The following is a 19,755-nucleotide window of genomic DNA, read 5'->3' on the forward strand; positions in this document are numbered from 1 at the left end:
ACCTAAATGCACCTACACATAGACAAAAATCATACAAAAATGAGTTTAAAAAGCAAGACTCCATTCACCTTCAAGAGCAGCTGAGAACCAGAATATGGAGATCTGAGGGCTGGGTCTGTGAGACTTACAAATAAACAGTCAAATGCTAATCTTGATGATCACAGAGAACAAAGGAGGCACTGGTGTCCAGCCCAGGCTGTCTTGGACTGGGTGGTGGGATGATGGCAGAGTAGGCCAGAAGTACCAACTTTCTCCAGGTCTTTGTCACTATAGAAGTCAAGAAACACTTAGCCTCTCTCCAAGAGCTGTTGTTGCTTGATTTCTGCTGTTAACACAAGGAGAAAAAGGTAGTTCAGAGAGAATTTTTCTTGTCCAGGGAAGAGACAATTCAGAGACTACCATCTTTTTCAAACTAGGCTGTTTCAGTGAAAGGTACTCCCACCTTTTACTGCCACTGCCCATTCCTCTCAAGAGATGGAGAAGAGGCTTAAAAGGTGAAGAGGGGGGAAATGGGAGCGATAATAAAATTCACAAACATTTTTCAAGAGAAATACACATGAAAGACAACCTATTTCAAAGTTTTCATGTTATACATACTCAGGTGCAGGGAGGCCAAGCAACTTGCTTAGAAATAGAGTTGAACTGGGACTTAAGCATATTTGACAGGTCTTAATTACATCCAATCTTCATGTGATGTGGTTTTAACTAATTTAAGGAGCTCTTAATGAATGAAACAAAAAAAAAAGGAGGGATCCTTTCAAAAGAAGCTGGGCCACATAGACTGTGTGAACAGTGCCCAGAGAAAGGTGTCTCTTCAGCTCAGAGTTTAGTTTGGATGATGGCAGCTAACATACGACGCTTTATGATATTTCATAGGAATAGGCCGAATGTAAGTAAGTCTCAAGTCTGGATCACAAGGGTCTTTCCCTGGTCCACAGGGGCTTCTCGATGTGATAACTTTACACCTAGTTTCTGCTCTGGGTTTGGCTCCCAGCTTTGCGGTCCTGGGAAAGGAGGTTACTCTGCTCCGCATCGAGTGCCCCTTTCTCCGAAAGAACAAAGAGTGCGGAGAAGAACCCAAGAGGGGCCATTCTCGCAGACCAGTGCTATCTCAACTACCCAGCGGAGGAAGAGGACGGGGTGTGCACCGCCCCCCCCCCCAAAAAAAAACTAGCTGCCACCCGCGATTCCAGGTCAGGCTCCGAGGCCTCCCTTCGGGGAGCAATTAGAGCTCTTCTCTCATCTCCTTCACAGACCCCCAAAACACCCAACACCTGCTTCCCGGGGAAGAACCTCCCTGCCGCTCTGTGTTTCCCACCGCCCGGCCTTGAGCGAAGCCTGTCAAGCCTATAACGGCCCCTCAGGGCCACCCTGTCCCGGCCCCTCACTTCATTCACCCCGGCAGGCGGGGCAGGCCTCGCACACCCCACCCCTCCCCTCCCCGCGGCAGCCGCTTCACCGGCAGGCCTCGCGAGTACTTACGGCGACCCCGGGCCGCGCACGGCCACCGCTGGGGGAACTAGCGGCCCGGGACGCCCCGCGGGGGCGGAGCGGCAAGCCAAGGGGCGGGGGCCGGGCCCGGAGGGCGAGGTCGCACTTCCCCACGCCTCGTCGTTCCGTCACGGGCGCGCTGAGCCACTCTGCGCACGCGCTTGCGGCGATACTGTGGCCACGTGGGCCGCTCCGGACCAACAGACACCGGGCTGGCCCCTGGGCACGCCACCGCTCCGGATGCCGGGTTCCAGCGCCTGCGCAGTGCTGGCTGGTTGGGTGGGTGGCGGTGCTGTAGGGTGGGAGGGTTGCGACTAGTTTGGCGGGGCGGGGGTGGGGGAGGGTTCTGCGCCGCGGATCTGGGCGGGTGCGTGGGACAAGAGGGACCTTGCGGGTGAGCGGAGGTCCCTCCAAAAGAGACGTTGGTATTTGGCGCCCCGTGCGGTTGGGAGGAATAAAAAAGGAGCGCGATGGGCGGCTGCTTCTGGGCGTGGGAAGTCAGGCGAGCAGCTGGAGATTGATAAGGTCCTCCTGAGGCTCTGTTGTTTCTAAGAATCTCTGGTTTGTAATGGAAGTCAAACACCTCGGGGTTTTTAAAGTCTTAAGTTTAATGCATTGACTCGTCTTGCAACTGCGGTGTTCTGGAAAGCACTCTGACCTTCTAATTCAGACAGTGGGGTTGTGAAGAAAAGGGGCAACGTAGTAGATGGGAAAGTTCAGGAGGCTACTTGGCTGGCTGGGCAAACTCAGTGACCTGGTTACACAGGGGTCTGATCATGAAGACGTAACTGCGTGGGTCATGGCAGGTCAATCATTATCTTAAGTGAGCCCTGTCCATTGTTCCTAGGCATCTAGGATAACATACCCTTGAAATGTCAAGAGTAATTTTCTTTTCCAAACCCCAAGGAGGCACAACTCCTGGCACCAGAGCACAAGACCACTAGAACGTGAAGACTATAAAATTCCTTTGTTACCTTATTGCTCACATACCATAACTATTCACTGTAAATGTTAAATGCTAACTCTCCTGTACCCACCAGTCTCTCTCCATTTTACTTTTCCTCTAATCCTAAACATCTAATCACTTTGCTTTCTCCTGCTTCTCTAATCTATCACTAGATTTCATGTAACCTTCCTCATGTAACCTTCTTTATGTTTTCTCCCTTGATTCCAAATGTATAAAATAAGCTGTAAAACCATCATTTACCAGAACATTTTCTCAATCTGTTGAAAACTTGCTTCTGGGGGTGTCCTCAAAAGTTTGGCTCAAGTAAAGTTTTCTTCAGGAAGGACTGACAGGGTTTAAATCTTTGTTTCAGTACTCATTGGCTGTTAGACCTCATTTCTAAGTTTTTACACCTGTAAAGTGGGGACAATAATACCTAATTAATGGGGCTCACGTAGTGAGAATGAAATGAGATAGTTGGTTGAACCATATGGAAGTGCCATTTTATAGGATATAGAGTCAAATGCCTGCAATTTCATGTGGTTTAACCTAATACAGTTGACCCTAGAATAACATGCAGTTTAGGGGTGTATTACTGTCACCAGAAATGGACTAGGACTGAGGTGGGTCTGCCTTGGCATGGTCTGGAACGTGTGGGTTCTTGACTTCGTGCGGGCAAGATTCCACAACCCAAGGCTAGGTGATATTAGAGTGTGTGTTAAAGCTCAGGAAAGTGAAGCAGAGGAAGAGCTTAAAGAAGAGGCAAGATCACAGTGATAGGAGTGAGCCTAGACTGGACTGCTTTTTTTCGGCTCAGTGTAAAGTTAGACAAAAGAAGGGTGCTAAGAGACAGATTCAGGGGGTTAGCCCCTGAGGAGGGGCTGTTGCCTGCTGCTGCCCTGGTGGCCAGCCTCACTGGGATCCTTAGAGCTAAGGAGAAAGAAAGCAAGGGTGCATGCCTGAGGAAAAGGGGGACATGGTCATACTCTGGAGAGATAGTACGTGGGCTTGCTTTATCTTGAGGGGTTTTTTTGTTTTCCAAAGGGGAGAATTTTAGAGGAGGATTCCAATAGAATATTCACCAGTGTTCCAGGACTGCTTGGAAGCACACATCATGTTTGCTTCAATATGCTGAAGCATATAGAGGGGCCAGGGTCATTCTCTTGTCAGTTTCACCTTCAAAGAATGTCACTGAAAAGGGACCAGGACTGAGGTGGGTCTGTCCTAATATGATCTGCAATATGTAAACCATTTGCTCCTAAGTATCCTTGGTTAGGGAAGAGATCTTGTGACTTATTATCTGGCTATAGATTACTCAAAGAGTCTGTTCAGCTATCCATCTCAGTTTCCCCATTCCACTTGCCAAGGAATCTTCCTAGCTTCTTACCAACCTGCCTCATATCCCCCTCAGAGGTTTCCATCCCTGAAATCTTTTAGGGGTGATAAGGGAGAAGGATGTTTTCATTAACTGCGTCCTGCTGACAAGAGTCATGGTCCCTGCCTGTGCAGGGTATGGAAGTCTCTTCCTGCCTGATCTAAGGGAAACAAGGGAATGGAATCCAAGACTGGAATGGAATCCAAGACTGGAATGGAGAGGTTGTGAGCTGATTTTTCTAAAGTGGGCTGGAATCCCTGAAGCATTATCATCTTGGTGTGAAATTACTATATTCTAGAAGTGACAAATTTGATAAGAAGATTAAAAAGACATGGTCCAAATATGAGGAGGAGAACTATAACTACTAGAGGTCCAAGTAGGGGTAAAAACCAGGTAATGGAGGGGAGAGCAGGCTTCACAGAATCACAGATTGAGCTGGCAGAAGGTTCCCCTTTCCAAAGTGATGAATCCATGAGGCCTGGTCATACATTTCTTTTTATGTCTTCCCTTACTTGACTTGAAGAGTTCATGTAAATGCAGGATGTTTTGTTTATGACTGTGCTTTCCCCTTCCTCTCTTGCTAGTAAGTAATCAAAGGCTAATCTATTATCTTGCATGTTAGCAAGCGAATCTAGAGACCACTGTAAGTTTTTGAGGGCATCCCCAGGACTTTCTAGAGCAGCTATACTGCCTGTTAAATTTCTTAACAGGGCTTCATGACAGGCAAATCATCCCCGTGGGGCTGCTAGGTTGACAGCTGCCACTATGCCAGTTACAATGAGACCAATGACCCTTTTATTGCAAGGGTAAGTGGCATTATGAACAGTGACAAATCCCTTGAGGGCCAAGAAAACCTAAGGTGCAGCTGGCCTTGCAACTGTGTATTGTCAACACAAGAGTAGGCTATTGCAGTTAATGGCTGATGGAACTTGATATAAGGCCTGCTATCGTGAGGTAGTCTATTTTTGGGATACCACAAAGGAAGAGACACCCACAAGGAGCACATGCCACTGGGGAAATGTTTTTGAAAACCAAGCTCATAGGGCTGGATCCCAGTAGGCGTCACCCTTGCAGTCAGGGGGCAGAGGGGTCTCCCTTTTAGGAGGGTGCTATTATGTGCTGTGGGGATCTGGTAAAGGAGTTTCCAGTTACTCTAAGTTTCTCCTTGCTGGTAGCAGCTGCCAGTGTTCAAGGGGTCAATTTGAGAATTAGTCTCCCAGGTGTCTGGTTGGCCCATGCAGACTAGTGGGCACCAGTGTGTCAGATTAGGGATACAGGAAACACTGTTAGAAAAAGTTTTTGGATATGTCAGAGATGGGACAGAGTCATCTAGTTCAGGCTTATTGATACATTTGGTGGACACAACACAATGACAACAGGGTTCTTTAAGATCCTTGCAGAAGAGCATCTGAACTGACTAGCTACTTAGTCTGATTCATGACCAGAGTGAGGTGAGTGCCAGGAAAGTCACTGAGAATTGGAGGGAGGTTAAAAAAAAAAAGAATTAGCCTTTTTAAAATTCTTTGGGGACCCCAGTACTAAAATTAGATTCAAGTTGAGGGCTGTAGGTTGAAACTGAGGTGGGGGTGCTATTGTAATTGGCTATCTACAGCAGATCCAGTGATCAGAAAGTTGATTTCCAGTAGCAACAATATTGGAAAAGTTTATTAAGATACTGTTCTTTCATTCTCTGTATAGGGGTTCTGGATACAGTAGGGTCATGAAAGTAAGAACAATATACACTGTTGCCGTGGTCACATGGCTCAATTAGTTGGAACATCATCTTGTACACCAAAATGCTGTGGGTTTGATTCCCAGTCAAGGTACATAACTAGGTTGTGGGTTCAGTCCCTAGTTGAGGCGCACATGGGAGGCAACCTGCCATTGCTTCTCACACTGATGTCCCTCTCCCTCCCTCTCTCTCTCTCATATCAATAAACATAATCTCAGGTAAATGAACATTAAAAAAGGGGAAAAGATATTATACATTGTTGGTTAGAATTTGAATGATTTGAGCAGAGTAGAGAATCTGGGACTTTATCTGATAAAGATTAAATCCAACAGGGACAGAAATTTTTTTTTCCTGGGGAGGGAAGAAGGCTGGGCATGACAGACTGGTAGAGTGTCAGGAATATGAGAAAGACAGCCCTACTGTGTGGCCTATTATGTGGCTCAATTGGTTGGAGTGTCATCCTGTAACTGAAAGATTGCAGGTTTGATTCCCAGTCTGGGCATGTATGAAGGGCAACCAATTGATGTTTCTCTCTCACATTGACACTTCGCTTTCCCTTTCTCTCTAAAAACAATGGGAAAAAAATGTTCTTGGGTGAGGAAGAAGGTATCCAGCCATGTTATATGAAAAATAGACACATTTGTTGAAGAAGATACAAGATACAAGATACATTGTACATAGGACAATGACACCTCAGTCTCCTTCAAAGTAGACACCTTGGGACCTCACACAGTTCTCCCAATTGCTATCGGCTGCCCCATTGTATTTTCCTGAATCTCATCAACATTCTGAAATCTCTTCCCTTTCAAAGGTGATTTTCGTTTTGGGAAAAGCCAGACATCACAGGGTGCCAAATCTGGGCTGTAGGGAGGCTGAGTCATCTGGGTGTTTGATGTTTCACCAAAAAGCTCTGCACAAGATGTGGGCATATTGTGGTGATGAAGCTGCCAATCACTGTTTGCCTATAGCTGTGGCTTTCTGAATTATTCCAATAGTTTCTGTGGGGAAATGTTCAAGCTTAATGCAAAATTAGATGCAGATTCATTACTCTACTTGCTCAGTCATTTTGAATGTGACGGCCACACAGTACACATTCTCACTTGGTGGCATCTACTGCCCCCACTGACTAGTAAAGTGAAGTCATCATTGTTCACACATGTGCATTCCAGTTCACTCTCCTTGGTTGCCAGATTACATCAATGTCATGAAAACTTATTATTATATTAACAATGTCTAATTTTTTCCAGACAGACAACATGTATCTGTGTGTGTGTGTGTGTGTGTGTGTGTGTGTATGAAAGACAATTATACTAAAGCCCGGTTACCACATTACTTATCTATAACAGGTTTTTGTTTCTTAAAGAGGAACTTGAGCCCTCAATGGGTTCAAATAGTAAGTTTCAGGTTGTGGTTCCTCTGGGGACTCACAAGAAACAGATTTAATTTGAGATATGTGAACCCAACTGTTTATCCCTATAAGCTTTACTGCAGTTGGGTTGCTTAGTAGAACCTGAAGTGAACCCTTCAATTTGGGTTGTAGTCGGGACTCAGGAGAGTTGTCCCTCCTAGACCATGTCCCTGGTTTTGGTTGGTTGTGCTGGCAGTCCTTATTGGGAGCAGGTAGAATTTTTTTAATACATTTTATTAACTATACTATTACAGTTGTCCCAATTTTCCCCCTTTGCCCTCCTCTGCCTGGTACCCCTATTCCCTCCAGCAATACCTGCCCTTAGTTCATGTCCATGACTTATGTATATAAGTTCTTTGGCTACCCATTCCCTATACTGTTCTTAACATCCCCTGTCTATTTTGTACCTACCAATTTGTACTTGTTAATCCCTGCATCTTTCCCCCCATTCTTCCCCTTCCCCTCTGACTGATAACCCTCTGAAGACCTCCATATCTATCCTTCTAATCCTGTTCTGCCTGTTTGCTTAGTTTGTTTTGCAGATTTGTTGATGGTTGTGAATTTATTGCCATTTTAATGTTCATAATTTTGATCTTTTTCTTTTCTTGTATAATTCCCTTTAACATTTCATATAATAATGGCTTGGTGATGATGAACTTTAGTTTTACCTTGTCTGGAAAGCACTTTAACTGCCCTTCAATTCTAACTGATAGCTTTACTGGATAGAGTAATCTAGATTGTAAGTCCTTACTTTTCATCACTCTGAATATTTCTTCTAGTCTCTTACAGCTTGCAAAGCTTCTTTTGAGAAATCAGCTGACAGTCTTATGGGAATTCCTTTGTAGGTAACTATGCATTTCTCTTGCTACTTTAAAGAGTTCCTCTTTATCTTTAACCTTTGGCATTTAAAAAAATATTTTAAATGATATTTTAATTTAAAGATTTTATTTACTTTATTTTTTTTAGAGAAGGGAAGGGAGGGAGAAAGAGAGGGAGAGAAACATCAATGCATGGTTGCCTCTCACATGGCCCTCACTGGGGACCCGGCCTGCACCCAGCCTGTGCCCTGATTTGCAATTGAACCAGCAACTCTTTAGTTTGCAGGCCAATGCTCAGTTCACTGAGCCACACCAGCCAGGGCAAACCTGTGGCATTTTAATTATGTACCTTGGTGTAGTCCTCTTTTGGTGTATCTTGCTTGAGACTCTCTGTGCTTCCTGGGCTTGTATGTCTATTTCCTTCACCAAATTAAGGAAGTTTTATTTTTTAAGTATATTTTATTGATTATGCTATTACAATAGTCCCATTTTTTTTCCTCTCTTTTATCCCCCTCCACCCTGCACACATCCCTCCCTCTAGCATTCCCCGCCTTAGTTCATGTCCATGGGTCTTACATATAAGTTCTTTGCCTTCTCCATTTCCCATACTATTCTTAACCTCCCCCTGCCTATTTTGTGCCTACCAATTATGATTTTTATTCCCTCTACTTTTCCCCTCTTCACCCTCTCCCCATCCTCACTGATAACCCTCCATGTCATCTCCATTTCTGTGATTCTGTTCCTGTTCTAGTTGTTTGCTTAGTTTGTTTTTTGCTTTTGTTTTTTGGTTCAGTTGTTGATAGTTATGAGTTTGTTATCATTTACTGTTTATACTTTTGATCTTCTTTTTCTTAGATAAGTCCCTTTAACACTTCATACAATAAGGGCTTGGTGATGATGAACTCCTTTAACTTTATCTTATCTGAGAAGCACTTCATCTGCCTTTTCTTCTAAATGATAGCTTTGCTGGACAGAGTAATCTTGGATGCAGGTCCTTGCCTTTCATGACTTCAAATACTTCTTTCCAGCCTCTTCTTGCCTGCAAGGTTTCTTTTGAGAAATCAGCTGATAGTCTTATGGAAACTCCTTTGTAGGTAACTGTCTCCTTTTCTCTTGCTGCTTTGATGATTCTCTCCTTATTTTTAATCTTGAGTAATATAATTATGATGTGCCTTGGTGCATGCTCCCTTGGGTCCAATTTCTTTGGGACTCTCTGAGCTTCCTGGACTTTCTGGAAATCTATTTCCTTTGCCAGATTGGGGAAGTTCTCCTTCACTATCTTTTCAAATAAGTTTTCAATTTCTTGCTCTCCTTCTCCTTCTGGCACTCCTATGCTTCAGATGTTGGAAAGTTTAAAGTTGTCCTGGAGGTTTCTAAGCCTCTCCTCATTTAAAAAAAAAAATCTTGTTCATTCTTCTCTGGTTGAATGTTTATTTCTTCCTCCTGGTGCAAATCTTTGATTCAAGTCCTGGTTTCCTTCCCTTCACTGTTGGTTCCCTGTATAGTTTTCTTTATTTTACTTTGCATAGCCTTCACTTCTTCCTCTATTTTATGACCACACTCAACTATTTCTGTGAGCATCATGATTACCAGTGTTTTGAACTCTTCATCTGATAGGTTGGCTATCTCTTCATCACTTAGTTCTATTTTTGGAGCTTTGATCTGTTCATTTGGACCATATGTTTTGTCTCCTCAGGCCTGTTATGTAGTAAGGGGTGGAGCTTAGGTATTCACCAGGGCAGGGCAACTCATGTTGCTAAGTTGTGGCACTCTAGGGTGGGGAGGGATCTGAGAGGGAGCAATGCCACTTGCTGGGCTCTCAGCTGGCTTTCAGTCACTTCCCCAGCTACCTACAAGCCACTTGGGCCATTCTGGTGCTGATTCCCAGGTGGGTGCATTTGTGTACATTCTAGGACCCTGTGGGTCTCTCCAATGAACTGTCTTGTGGGGTTGGGAGTTTCTCCCACCTCCTCAACCCCCACAGGGTTTTATAGCCAGAGGTTTTGAGGCTCTACTTCCCTATGCTAGAACCCTGGGTTGTATGGTCTATCTCATTCCTCAGTTGTCCTTCCCAGTTATCTGCAGGCAATGTGGGACCATCTGGTCCACCAGCCACTGCCTTGGCTGTTTGGTCCTGTAGCTGACTCCTTGCTGCATGTCCTCTCAGCATCAGCTGCTCATCTCTGCCCCTCCTACCAGTCTAGATGAATGTTTCATCTTTAACACCTTGGTTGTCGGACTTCCATATAGTTCAGTTCTCTGGGAGTTCTGGTTATTTTTGTTGTTAAATTTGTTGTTGTCCTTCTTTTGGTTGTGGAAGGAGGCAAAGTGTATCTACCTATGCCTCCATCTTCTGAATTCTTTTTAAAATTATTTTTAGTTTTTCAAAGACTTTATTTATTTCTTTTTAGAGAGAGGGGAAGGAAGGGAGAAAAAGAGGGAGAGAAACATCAATGTGTGGTTGCCTCTCACATGTTCCCTACTGGGGACCTGGCCCACAAGCCAGGCATGTGCCCTGACTTGGATTTGAAGTGGAGACCCTTTGGTTTTCAGGCCGGCACTCAACCATGGAGCCACACCAGGTGGGGCAAATTATTCTTTCTTCTTTCTGTTCTGATTGAATGCTTTTTCCTTCCTTGTTTTCCAAATCATTGATTTGATTCTTTACTTCATCCCCTCCATTGTTGGTTCACTATAGATTTTTCTCTATTTCACTTAATGTAACCATCATTTCTGCCTGGTCTTTTTTATGATGTTGAACTTCGCAATGAGTTCCTGGAGCATCCTTATAGCCAGTGTTTTGAATTCTGCATCTGATAGATTACTAATCTCCATTTTTTTTAGGGTTTTTTTTTCTAGAGTTTTGTTCTATTCTTTCACTTGGGCCATATTTCTTTGTCTCCTCACTTGGCAGCCTCTCTGTGTTTGTTTATGTGTGATAGGTAGAGCTGCTTTGATTCCCTGTCTTAATAGCATGGCCTATTGTAGAAAAGTGTACCTGTAAGTTGAATGGGGTGGAGCCCTTAGGTAACTGCCAGGGCAGGATAACTCCTGTCACCACTCTCTGGCTCTGTGTGGGGGAGGGCTCAGAGAGGGGGCAATGCAGCTGCCTGGCCTCTGGAATTTTTCCCAGAAGGAAGCTGTCTCCCAGCACTCATCCTGTTGCCAGTCACTTCAATTTATCCCTGTATTCCACTGGTGCCCTTCCAACTGTTGCTGTGGTGTTGAATCTCATGGGGGGGGGGGTGAGTCAGCATAAGTCCTAAGTCCACTGTGTGCCCTTTAAGAGGAGTCTCCTAAGAACCCTACAGTTTTTTCCACTGCCTCAACCCCCACTGATTTTTACAGTCAGAAATTACAGGAACTTATCTTCCTGGTGCTGGAACCCTGGGCTTGGTGGTCGGTCTGGGGCTTCAATCCCTCACTCCTGAGGTATCCCTCCCAAGTTTTACTGACTACATGTGGAAGTGTGCTTCCTGATCCCCATTCATGCCTCTCTGCACCACACTGCATCACCACACCTCTCTGTGCATCTCCACACCTCTCCGTGCATCTCCACAACTCCACCCCTCCTACTTGTCTGAATGAATGTGGTCTCTTTAAATCCTTGGTTGTCAGACTTCCATACAGCTCAATTTTCTGACTTTTCTGGGTGATATTTGTTTTGTAGTCTACTTGTAATTTTTGCTGTAGGGGAGGCAAAATGTGTTTACCTATGCCTCCATCTTGACCAGAAGTCTAGAATTTTGTTTCCATATCCCTGTGATGCCTTTTGTACCTGTCCTAGATTAATGGTATAACAAATGGAGGGTGTCCTCATCTAGTAGCAAGTCATATACAAGAAAGGACCTGCTACAGATGAGTTCAAAGGGGCTCATTTGTAACTTTCCTTTAGGTGCGGTTCTCATTCTCATGAGACCTATGGGTTACATAGACACCCAGGATTCTGAAGATTCTTGGCATAGCTTGGCTAGAGTCTTTTTTTAGAGTTTGATTAGGTCTTTCTACCATACCTGAGGATTGAGGTCTCCATGATGAGTATAAGTGATAATTGATCCCTAAATCTTGAGCCAGCTGTAGTGTAATTCTGGCTACAAAAGAGTATTCATTGTTGCTCTGTAAGCTTCTTGGTACTCTGAATCTAGGTAAGATTTCTTTTAATAAATACTTGTCTACCTCAGTAGCATTTTCTCTTCTGATAGGAAAGGCCTCAATCCATCTGGTGAAAGGGTCTACAAATACCAGTACATATTTAAATCCAGCCTTGGGGGGCATCTGAGTGAAATCAATCTGTTAGTCATTCCCAGGGAATGTGCCTCTGTATTGTATTGGTGTCAGGAGAGAAGGAGGAGGGAGGTCTGAAGTGCATGGTGTAAGGACTGAAACCAAAAAGAGAAACTTAGTGACAGGTGTTACATGACAAGAGTGATGTTTTCAACGTCAGTGTAATAAATGCTCCAAATAGAGGATCAGGAGTTACAGTATGAGTCACAATAGTAGCATTGTCCAGGAGCCCCATTAACGCACCTTGAACCAAATCAAGTAAGTTGGGTCCCTAATAGAGAGAGGCCTGTGGATGTGTTTACCCCGTGTCCTCTGGGCTGAATTACCAATGGTCATTGCAGTGGCCAGACACTTAGAGGTTGGATTTACTCTGCTCAGACAGAGGACTCAACTCCACACAGGAAAAAGGTGGTGGGGGTGTGAGTGGATCAATTTGAATAACAGGAGTGATCAGCCACTGACTCACCAAACTGTCACTTAAGGATGGTCATGTGGGCAGGTTACTCTGTGTCCAGACGGCAGACTTACCTGTGGTCTCAGCATTGATGAGATACGTCTTCATGAAGGTTTTACTCTGCTGCTGACAGATTTGCCACACAAACAGGAAATGAGAAGTGACAGGAAAGATGAACTGGAGAGTAAAGGAGAAAATACAACTCCAGGTCCCATCTAGGGTGTTAAAAAGTATGTCACTGGAAAGGGACTGGGACTGAGGCAGGTCTGCCTCAGCATAGTCTGGAATGTGTAAAACATTTGCTCCTAAGTGTCTTTGGTCAGGGAACATATGACCTTGCAGTTTATTATCTGACTGTAGATTGCTTGACCAGTTTGTTCAGCTGTCTATCTCAGTTTCCCCATTCCACTTGCCAAGGAATTTTCCTAGCTTCTTACCAACCTGTCCCACCTCCAGTCAAAACTTAACATGTAACATTTGACTCCCAAAAACTTAATTACAGTAATCCCTTATTCCTCAATATCCATGGGGATTGGTTCCAGGATTGCTCATGATATTAAAATCCCTGGATGTTCAAGTCCTTTATAAGAAAGGGCATAGAACAATGCAAACAGTCAGCCCTTTGCATCTGCAGATTCCCAAACTCAAATCAAAAGCTGTTTTCCATCCAGGTTTGACTGAATGCACAGATGCAAAACTTGGGGATGCAGAGGGTTGACTATGTATTTTTTTTTAAAAAAATATGTGTATAAGTGAACTTCAGCAGTTCAAACCTGTGTTATTCAAGAGTCAACTGTACCAACTTCCAGCCAAGGTGGAGGTGTAGGTAGATACACTTTACCTCCTTCCACAACCAAAAGAAGGACAACAACAAATTTAACAACCAAAAATAAAGAGACCTGCCAGGAAATCAAACTGTATGGAAGTCCAACAATGAAGGAGTTAAAGAAGAAATATTCATCCAGACTGGCAGGAAGGGTGGGGACTGGCAGCTGGGATGTAGAGGACTTGAAGCAAAGTGGGGCTGGGAGGACTGGGGTGGGTGAGGCAGTGGCTGGTGGACATGGTGAGGTGGCAGCTGGTGGACTGGGTGGTCCCACATTTGCATGCAGATAAACCAGGAGGAACAACTGGGGAACAAGACAGACCACGCAACCCAGGGTTCCAGCATGGGGAAATAAAGCTTCAAAACCTCTGGCTATAAAACCCTGTGGGGGTTGAGGAGGTGGGAGAAACTCCCAACCCCACAAGACAGTTCATTGGAGAGACCCACAGGGTCCTAGAATGTACACAAATGCACCCACCTGGGAATCAGCACCAGAATGGCCCAAGTGGCTTGTAGGTAGCTGGGGAAGTGACTGAAAGCCAGCTGAGAGCCCAGCAAGTGGCATTGCTCCCTCTCAGATCCCTCCCCACCTAGAGTGCCACAACTTAGCAACATGAGTTGCCCTGCCCTGGTGAATACCTAAGCTCCACCCCTTACTACATAACAGGCCTGAGGAGACAAAACATATGGTCCAAATGAACAGATCAAAGCTCCAAAAATAGAACTAAGTGATGAAGAGATAGCCAACCTATCAGATGAAGAGTTCAAAACACTGGTAATCATGATGCTCACAGAAATAGTTGAGTGTGGTCATAAAATAGAGGAAGAAGTGAAGGCTATGCAAAGTAAAATAAAGAAAACTATACAGGGAACCAACAGTGAAGGGAAGGAAACCAGGACTTGAATCAAAGATTTGCACCAGGAGGAAGAAATAAACATTCAACCAGAGAAGAATGAACAAGATTTTTTTTTTTAAATGAGGAGAGGCTTAGAAACCTCCAGGACAACTTTAAACTTTCCAACATCTGAAGCATAGGAGTGCCAGAAGGAGAAGGAGAGCAAGAAATTGAAAACTTATTTGAAAAGATAGTGAAGGAGAACTTCCCCAATCTGGCAAAGGAAATAGATTTCCAGAAAGTCCAGGAAGCTCAGAGAGTCCCAAAGAAATTGGACCCAAGGGAGCATGCACCAAGGCACATCATAATTATATTACTCAAGATTAAAAATAAGGAGAGAATCATCAAAGCAGCAAGAGAAAAGGAGACAGTTACCTACAAAGGAGTTTCCATAAGACTATCAGCTGATTTCTCAAAAGAAACCTTGCAGGCAAGAAGAGGCTGGAAAGAAGTATTTGAAGTCATGAAAGGCAAGGACCTGCATCCAAGATTACTCTGTCCAGCAAAGCTATCATTTAGAAGAAAAGGCAGATGAAGTGCTTCTCAGATAAGATAAAGTTAAAGGAGTTCATCATCACCAAGCCCTTATTGTATGAAGTGTTAAAGGGACTTATCTAAGAAAAAGAAGATCAAAAGTATAAACAGTAAATGATAACAAACTCATAACTATCAACAACTGAACCAAAAACAAAAGCAAAAACAAACTAAGCAAACAACTAGAACAGGAACAGAATCACAGAAATGGAGATGACATGGAGGGTTATCAGTGAGGATGGGGAGAGGGTGAAGAGGGGAAAAGTAGAGGGAATAAAAATCATAATTGGTAGGCACAAAATAGGCAGGGGGAGGTTAAGAATAGTATGGGAAATGGAGAAGGCAAAGAACTTATATGTATTACCCATGGACATGAACTAGGGTGGAGGAATGCTGGCAGGACGAGAAGTGCAGGGCTGAAGGGAATATAGGGGAAAAAATGGAACAACTGTAATTGTATAATCAATAAAATATGTTTTAAAAAGAAGAGTCAACTGTACCTGTAACATAACCAGCAGAGTACCTGGGACTGGGAAGTATAGCAGGTCCGCAAATGACATTGTGTTCAATGTTGTTTCATTGTAACATTGACGAGGGAAAATAATTTTTATTCCCAGTCAGGCCACTCACTATCTATGTGTAGTTGGAATATTCTCCACATGTCTGTCCGGGTTTTCTCCAGAAATTCTGGTTTCCTCCCACATCCCCAAAATGTGCACATACGGTGTGAACTGGCACGTGTCCATTGCCCCAGTCTGAGTGTGGCGGCACGTGAACACCTTTGCCACAGGAAGGTGTCCTGTCCACTGTGGGTCCTATCTTGTTCCCTGAGGGGCTGGGAGAGGCTCCAGCCCCTCCTCAACTCTGAACTGGAACAAGTGGGTTAAATAATCATTCTGTTACTTACTTTCATTTATCTTTCTTAAATGTAAGTATAGCTCATATTTATGTCAATGTCTAATATTAGAAGTATTTGGGGTCTTTATTTAGAAGTTTGATAATGGCTTGTGACCAAAGATATGCCATAGGAACTTAATTATTGTTTGTGTAAATTAGCCTACAATAAAAGTGGTTTTCTTGTATGTTGTTTAGCTTAAAATTACAGTTTGTAAGAACCTATTGATGACATTAAGTGAGAACTTACTGTAGTTTATAAATGAAAGTTATAACTGGTTATCATGGTCACTAACCTTAGATATGGTCAGACCTATTTTCATCTTTATGAAGTGGGTGTCTTGGCTCCTACATGTCCCTCTTTTCCACTGGCACTGATGGGGCAAGGCTTATCTTTGATCTACCTCCTTCCTCACTCTCTCTCTTTAGCTGGACACAGCACACACAGGAAGGCTTTGGTCCTGAGTGATAACATGCCATCTCTATCCCTCCTGAACCAACCTCAGTCATAATTTCCCCAATGATGTTTTCACATTTGAGTAGCCTCATCTCCTTTCTGACTCCCTCTCCTTTTTGATGCCCGCCCTTCTCACCTTACCACTCAATGTGGGACACAACACTGTCTCAGTATTAGTTTGTTATACCCATTGCTTATAATGCCTGAAAAATTGAGGGATATAAAATAACAGGACTTACAGCCTTAGTCTCAGAGAGCAGAAGTTCAGAGAGCTTGGGGAAGGTGTTGGTTCTGTTACCTAAAGCAACTCACCAGCAAGGGCCGCATAACAGCTTTTGAAGAGGCAGAGACCAGAGTGGCAAGACTGCTCTTTGGTTTCTGAATGTTTCCTAGGTTTTTCCTGAGGCCCTCTGACCTTGGGGTCTGTGAGTCACCTTTATCTACAATAAATTGCTTAACTTTACCCAACACAGGGTACTACAAATTTAGTGTCCTCAGCTGGGCCCTTGGAGTACCCAGCAGTCTTTCCACACTTTGCCACCGTCCCCTATTGTGCTTTACAGAGAAAATAAATGCTATGGGGGAAATCTCTCAATTTTCAGCACCCTCCAAATATTGGAATCTCTCCTACCCTTTCTTTCTCAGAGGTATAGATGTCTCCCTTCAGATCCAAGGTTAACTCTTTCACTATAACATGTTTTTTGTTCCCTTTTCTCCTTGACTTAAATGCCTTTCCTTCATGGATATTCAACTTTTTCTTCTCCACTACTGTTTGATCTTAGCATATAAACTTGATCACTCAACAAACCTTCTTTAAAAATACAATTTTATTTAAAAAATCCAATTTTAATCCCACATACTCCTGGCTATTACACACTTTTTCTTGCCTTCAACCCAGCTTCTTGGGAAATGGTCTACACTCGCCATCTCCACATCCTTACCTCCCATTTATTCCTTGGATCTAGTGCCATCTGACCTCTCCCCAAAATCTCTGCTGAAAATACTTTCACCAAAGTCACAAATGACTTCCAAACTACTAAATTCACTGGGAAATTTCAGACTTATTTGGCCAGTTGATGTGACTGGGCATTGTTGACCACCCTATTCCTGCATCCCTTCCTCTGCTGGCTCCTGTAGGCTGTGCTCTTCCAGTTGTTCCTACACCTCACACAGCTTCTTCACAGCGTCCCTAAAAGACTGTTCTTCTGTCATTCCCTATTTAAATAGAAACTCACACTCATTTCTACCCTCATCATTCTTTTCAGTGATTGCATTAGTGCCTATCTAAAACAGACCTTGGTAATTTTGGAGTGCCCAGAATCTGAATCCCCTTTCTATGTTACAGGTCTTGGAGGTAAGCAGAGCCCACCCTCCATGACTGACATCAAAAAGGTTTGGTCTTTGCTTTCCCAGCTTTTGGGCAACTAAAACAGAGGCACACGATCTAGTCCTGGCCAGGTAGTCCCTAGAAATGTAGATCCTGGAATACGTTGATTTAGAGCACAAGAAAAACAGATAATTCATTCTGGTGACAGTGGCCACAGTAGAGTCAGCTTTATTCCATGCCAGAGGGCTGTAGTGGTGTGGATATCAGTCATGGTGACATTCAGTGTCCAGTGATGATGACAGTGGCAGTATTGTCAGTGGGCTCTTTCTGGCATCTGATTTTGGCTTTTACTTTGGCCTCCCATCATTCCTGCTCATTTTCTAAGCTTGTATCTGCTGGTTGGCAATCACATGTCCTGCCCAATGTCCTTTTAACAAATGGCTTTTCTGTTTAAATCAGCCTGTGTGACCATGAACTGTAAGTTACTAAGACTCCCAAATCTATATCCCTATCCTTTACATCTTGAGTTTCAAGTTGCCTTTTGGATAAGTTGCCTTTTAAGAAAACACTATTTGTATGCCTCCAGGCAAACTTGTCTCCTTCTTAATCTGTATCCCCTCCATATTCCTAGCTTGATAAATAGCACCTATGACTTGTTCATTCTGAACCCTGAGAGGGAAGCATCTTAGACTTCTTCTGTCCTCACTTAAAATTAACCAATTTTACCTCATAAACATCTTAAATTTTACCTCTTAATACATCTCAAATCAACTCCTCCTTCATATTATTAAGCCTCCTCACCAGAACCATTGTTCTATCCTCCAAATTAGACCCCTTGTCCCACTATCTACCCCTCTGACCTAGTCTCTACTTAGCTGCCCGAGGGAATCTTTCTAAAACCCAAAACTCATCATGTCACTCCTCTAGGGAAATCCTTCCATACTTCTTTATTGCCCCTAGGATAAAACTTTTACCTCTTTCTTTGGATCTGCCTTCTACTTGACTTTTACTACTTCCTCACTTGCATCCTGTTCTCCACCCAGGCAAAATTACATGTTTTTCCAGACCATGCAGTACATGTTTTTATACTCCATTGTGCTTGGAGGGTCAACAGTCACAATGCCACCTTTGACCCTCCCATTCCACTCCACAGAGATGGGTACCTGAGCCATCAGGCCAGGCAGGGGACTCCGTCACCCCAGCAAAAGTGATAAGTTTAGATATAGGTTTGTGACCTAAGTGGAGCCAGTCACAGTCTTACCCTCTAAGCACTTTCTCACCCTTTCTCACACTTTCTCACATGGAAAAGCTATGTCTATGCAGGAAAGAAAATTGGAGCAAGGCACAAAGCACAGCAGAGCCCTCTTTGAGCCCTGAATTCAGCCCTACCTGAGTCAATAATACCACTACACAGTTCCCTTCTTGCTTAAGCTGGTTTGTGTTGGTGCCTATCATTTGTAATTAAACTAGCTCTCATGCAGAAATGGGAGAGAGTGTGCAAACAACAGACTTCAGAACATGGAACTGTCAGAACTGAAGTGAAATGGAGTCAGTGGGGACCTGATGATCCATGGTTAGGAAGTTGAAAATCCTTGTTATCTTGTATCAAGTCAGCTGGTTAAGTGATTTATTTTATCTTGAGATTTGGGTCAAGTATCCATCCTAGATATTTCAGCAACAACACTGGGAAGATGTCTGGATGTTGGAGTATGCTGGCCTCTTCTCAAGATTTTCAATAAGATTCTGTAGTTCAGCTTTCTTCCATACTGGCAGAACCAGTATTGTATACAGCTTTGTTTAGAGTTGCCTTTTCTGCCCGTGGCTAGCAAGCTAGACTGGCAAGGGTCTGATAATCATGTGTCTCATAGATGATAAAAGCCAGACCCCCTTCTTGCAGCTAAAGTGAGTGAGAACAAAAGCACAGAGGTAGGACGTTCAACTGAAATACTGGTGCTTATAAGGCCTGGGAAGTTCCAGAGTAAAAGACTGATCCTCCAAGCTATACCTGAATGCTTCTTTTTTCTCCCAAATTAAATAGTATTTCTCTCACTCAGCATTCAGACCATGCCAAGGGTTTCGGTGCCTGGGAACTTGGCTGTGAATCCTGTGGGTCATAAAGCTCATACTCGTTCTTGGACTCCCAGGCCGCCTTCTTTCTCTATCTTAGCTGGCACCCCACCTATATGCCGAGTATCCCCTCCACTTCCACATGCATGGTAGAAATGCCACATGGCAGGCCATGGGATCTGACTTCCCAAGCAGACACCCAAGAAGGCAGTGATGCAACTTGGAGGTGCAATGGAGCTAGCATTC

The 19,755-nt window shown here is 43.9% G+C and overlaps 1 protein-coding gene across 7 annotated transcripts in view; it reads right to left on the minus strand.

Annotated features, from left to right (window-relative positions):
- PARP6 (poly(ADP-ribose) polymerase family member 6) overlaps positions 1–1,621 on the minus strand; it is a 31,603-nt gene extending 29,982 nt beyond the window's left edge. For 6 of the 7 annotated variants that reach the window (XR_006786861.1, XM_045848629.1, XM_045848628.1 and 3 more), the window contains exons 1-2: positions 1,483–1,613; positions 69–325 (exon numbers count right to left, since the gene is read on the minus strand). The gene's annotated coding sequence lies outside the window, so the exon portion shown is untranslated. Of the gene's footprint in view, positions 1–68; positions 326–1,482 lie in introns of all 7 variants that reach the window. The other variant, XM_045848626.1, reaches the window with a different exon arrangement.
- Positions 1,622–19,755: the final 18,134 nt, after the last annotated feature.

The sequence above is a fragment of the Phyllostomus hastatus genome, unplaced genomic scaffold (assembly GCF_019186645.2).
Source record: "Phyllostomus hastatus isolate PE091 unplaced genomic scaffold, TTU_PhHast_1.1 phas_contig_62, whole genome shotgun sequence".
Lineage (NCBI taxonomy): Eukaryota > Metazoa > Chordata > Mammalia > Chiroptera > Phyllostomidae > Phyllostomus > Phyllostomus hastatus.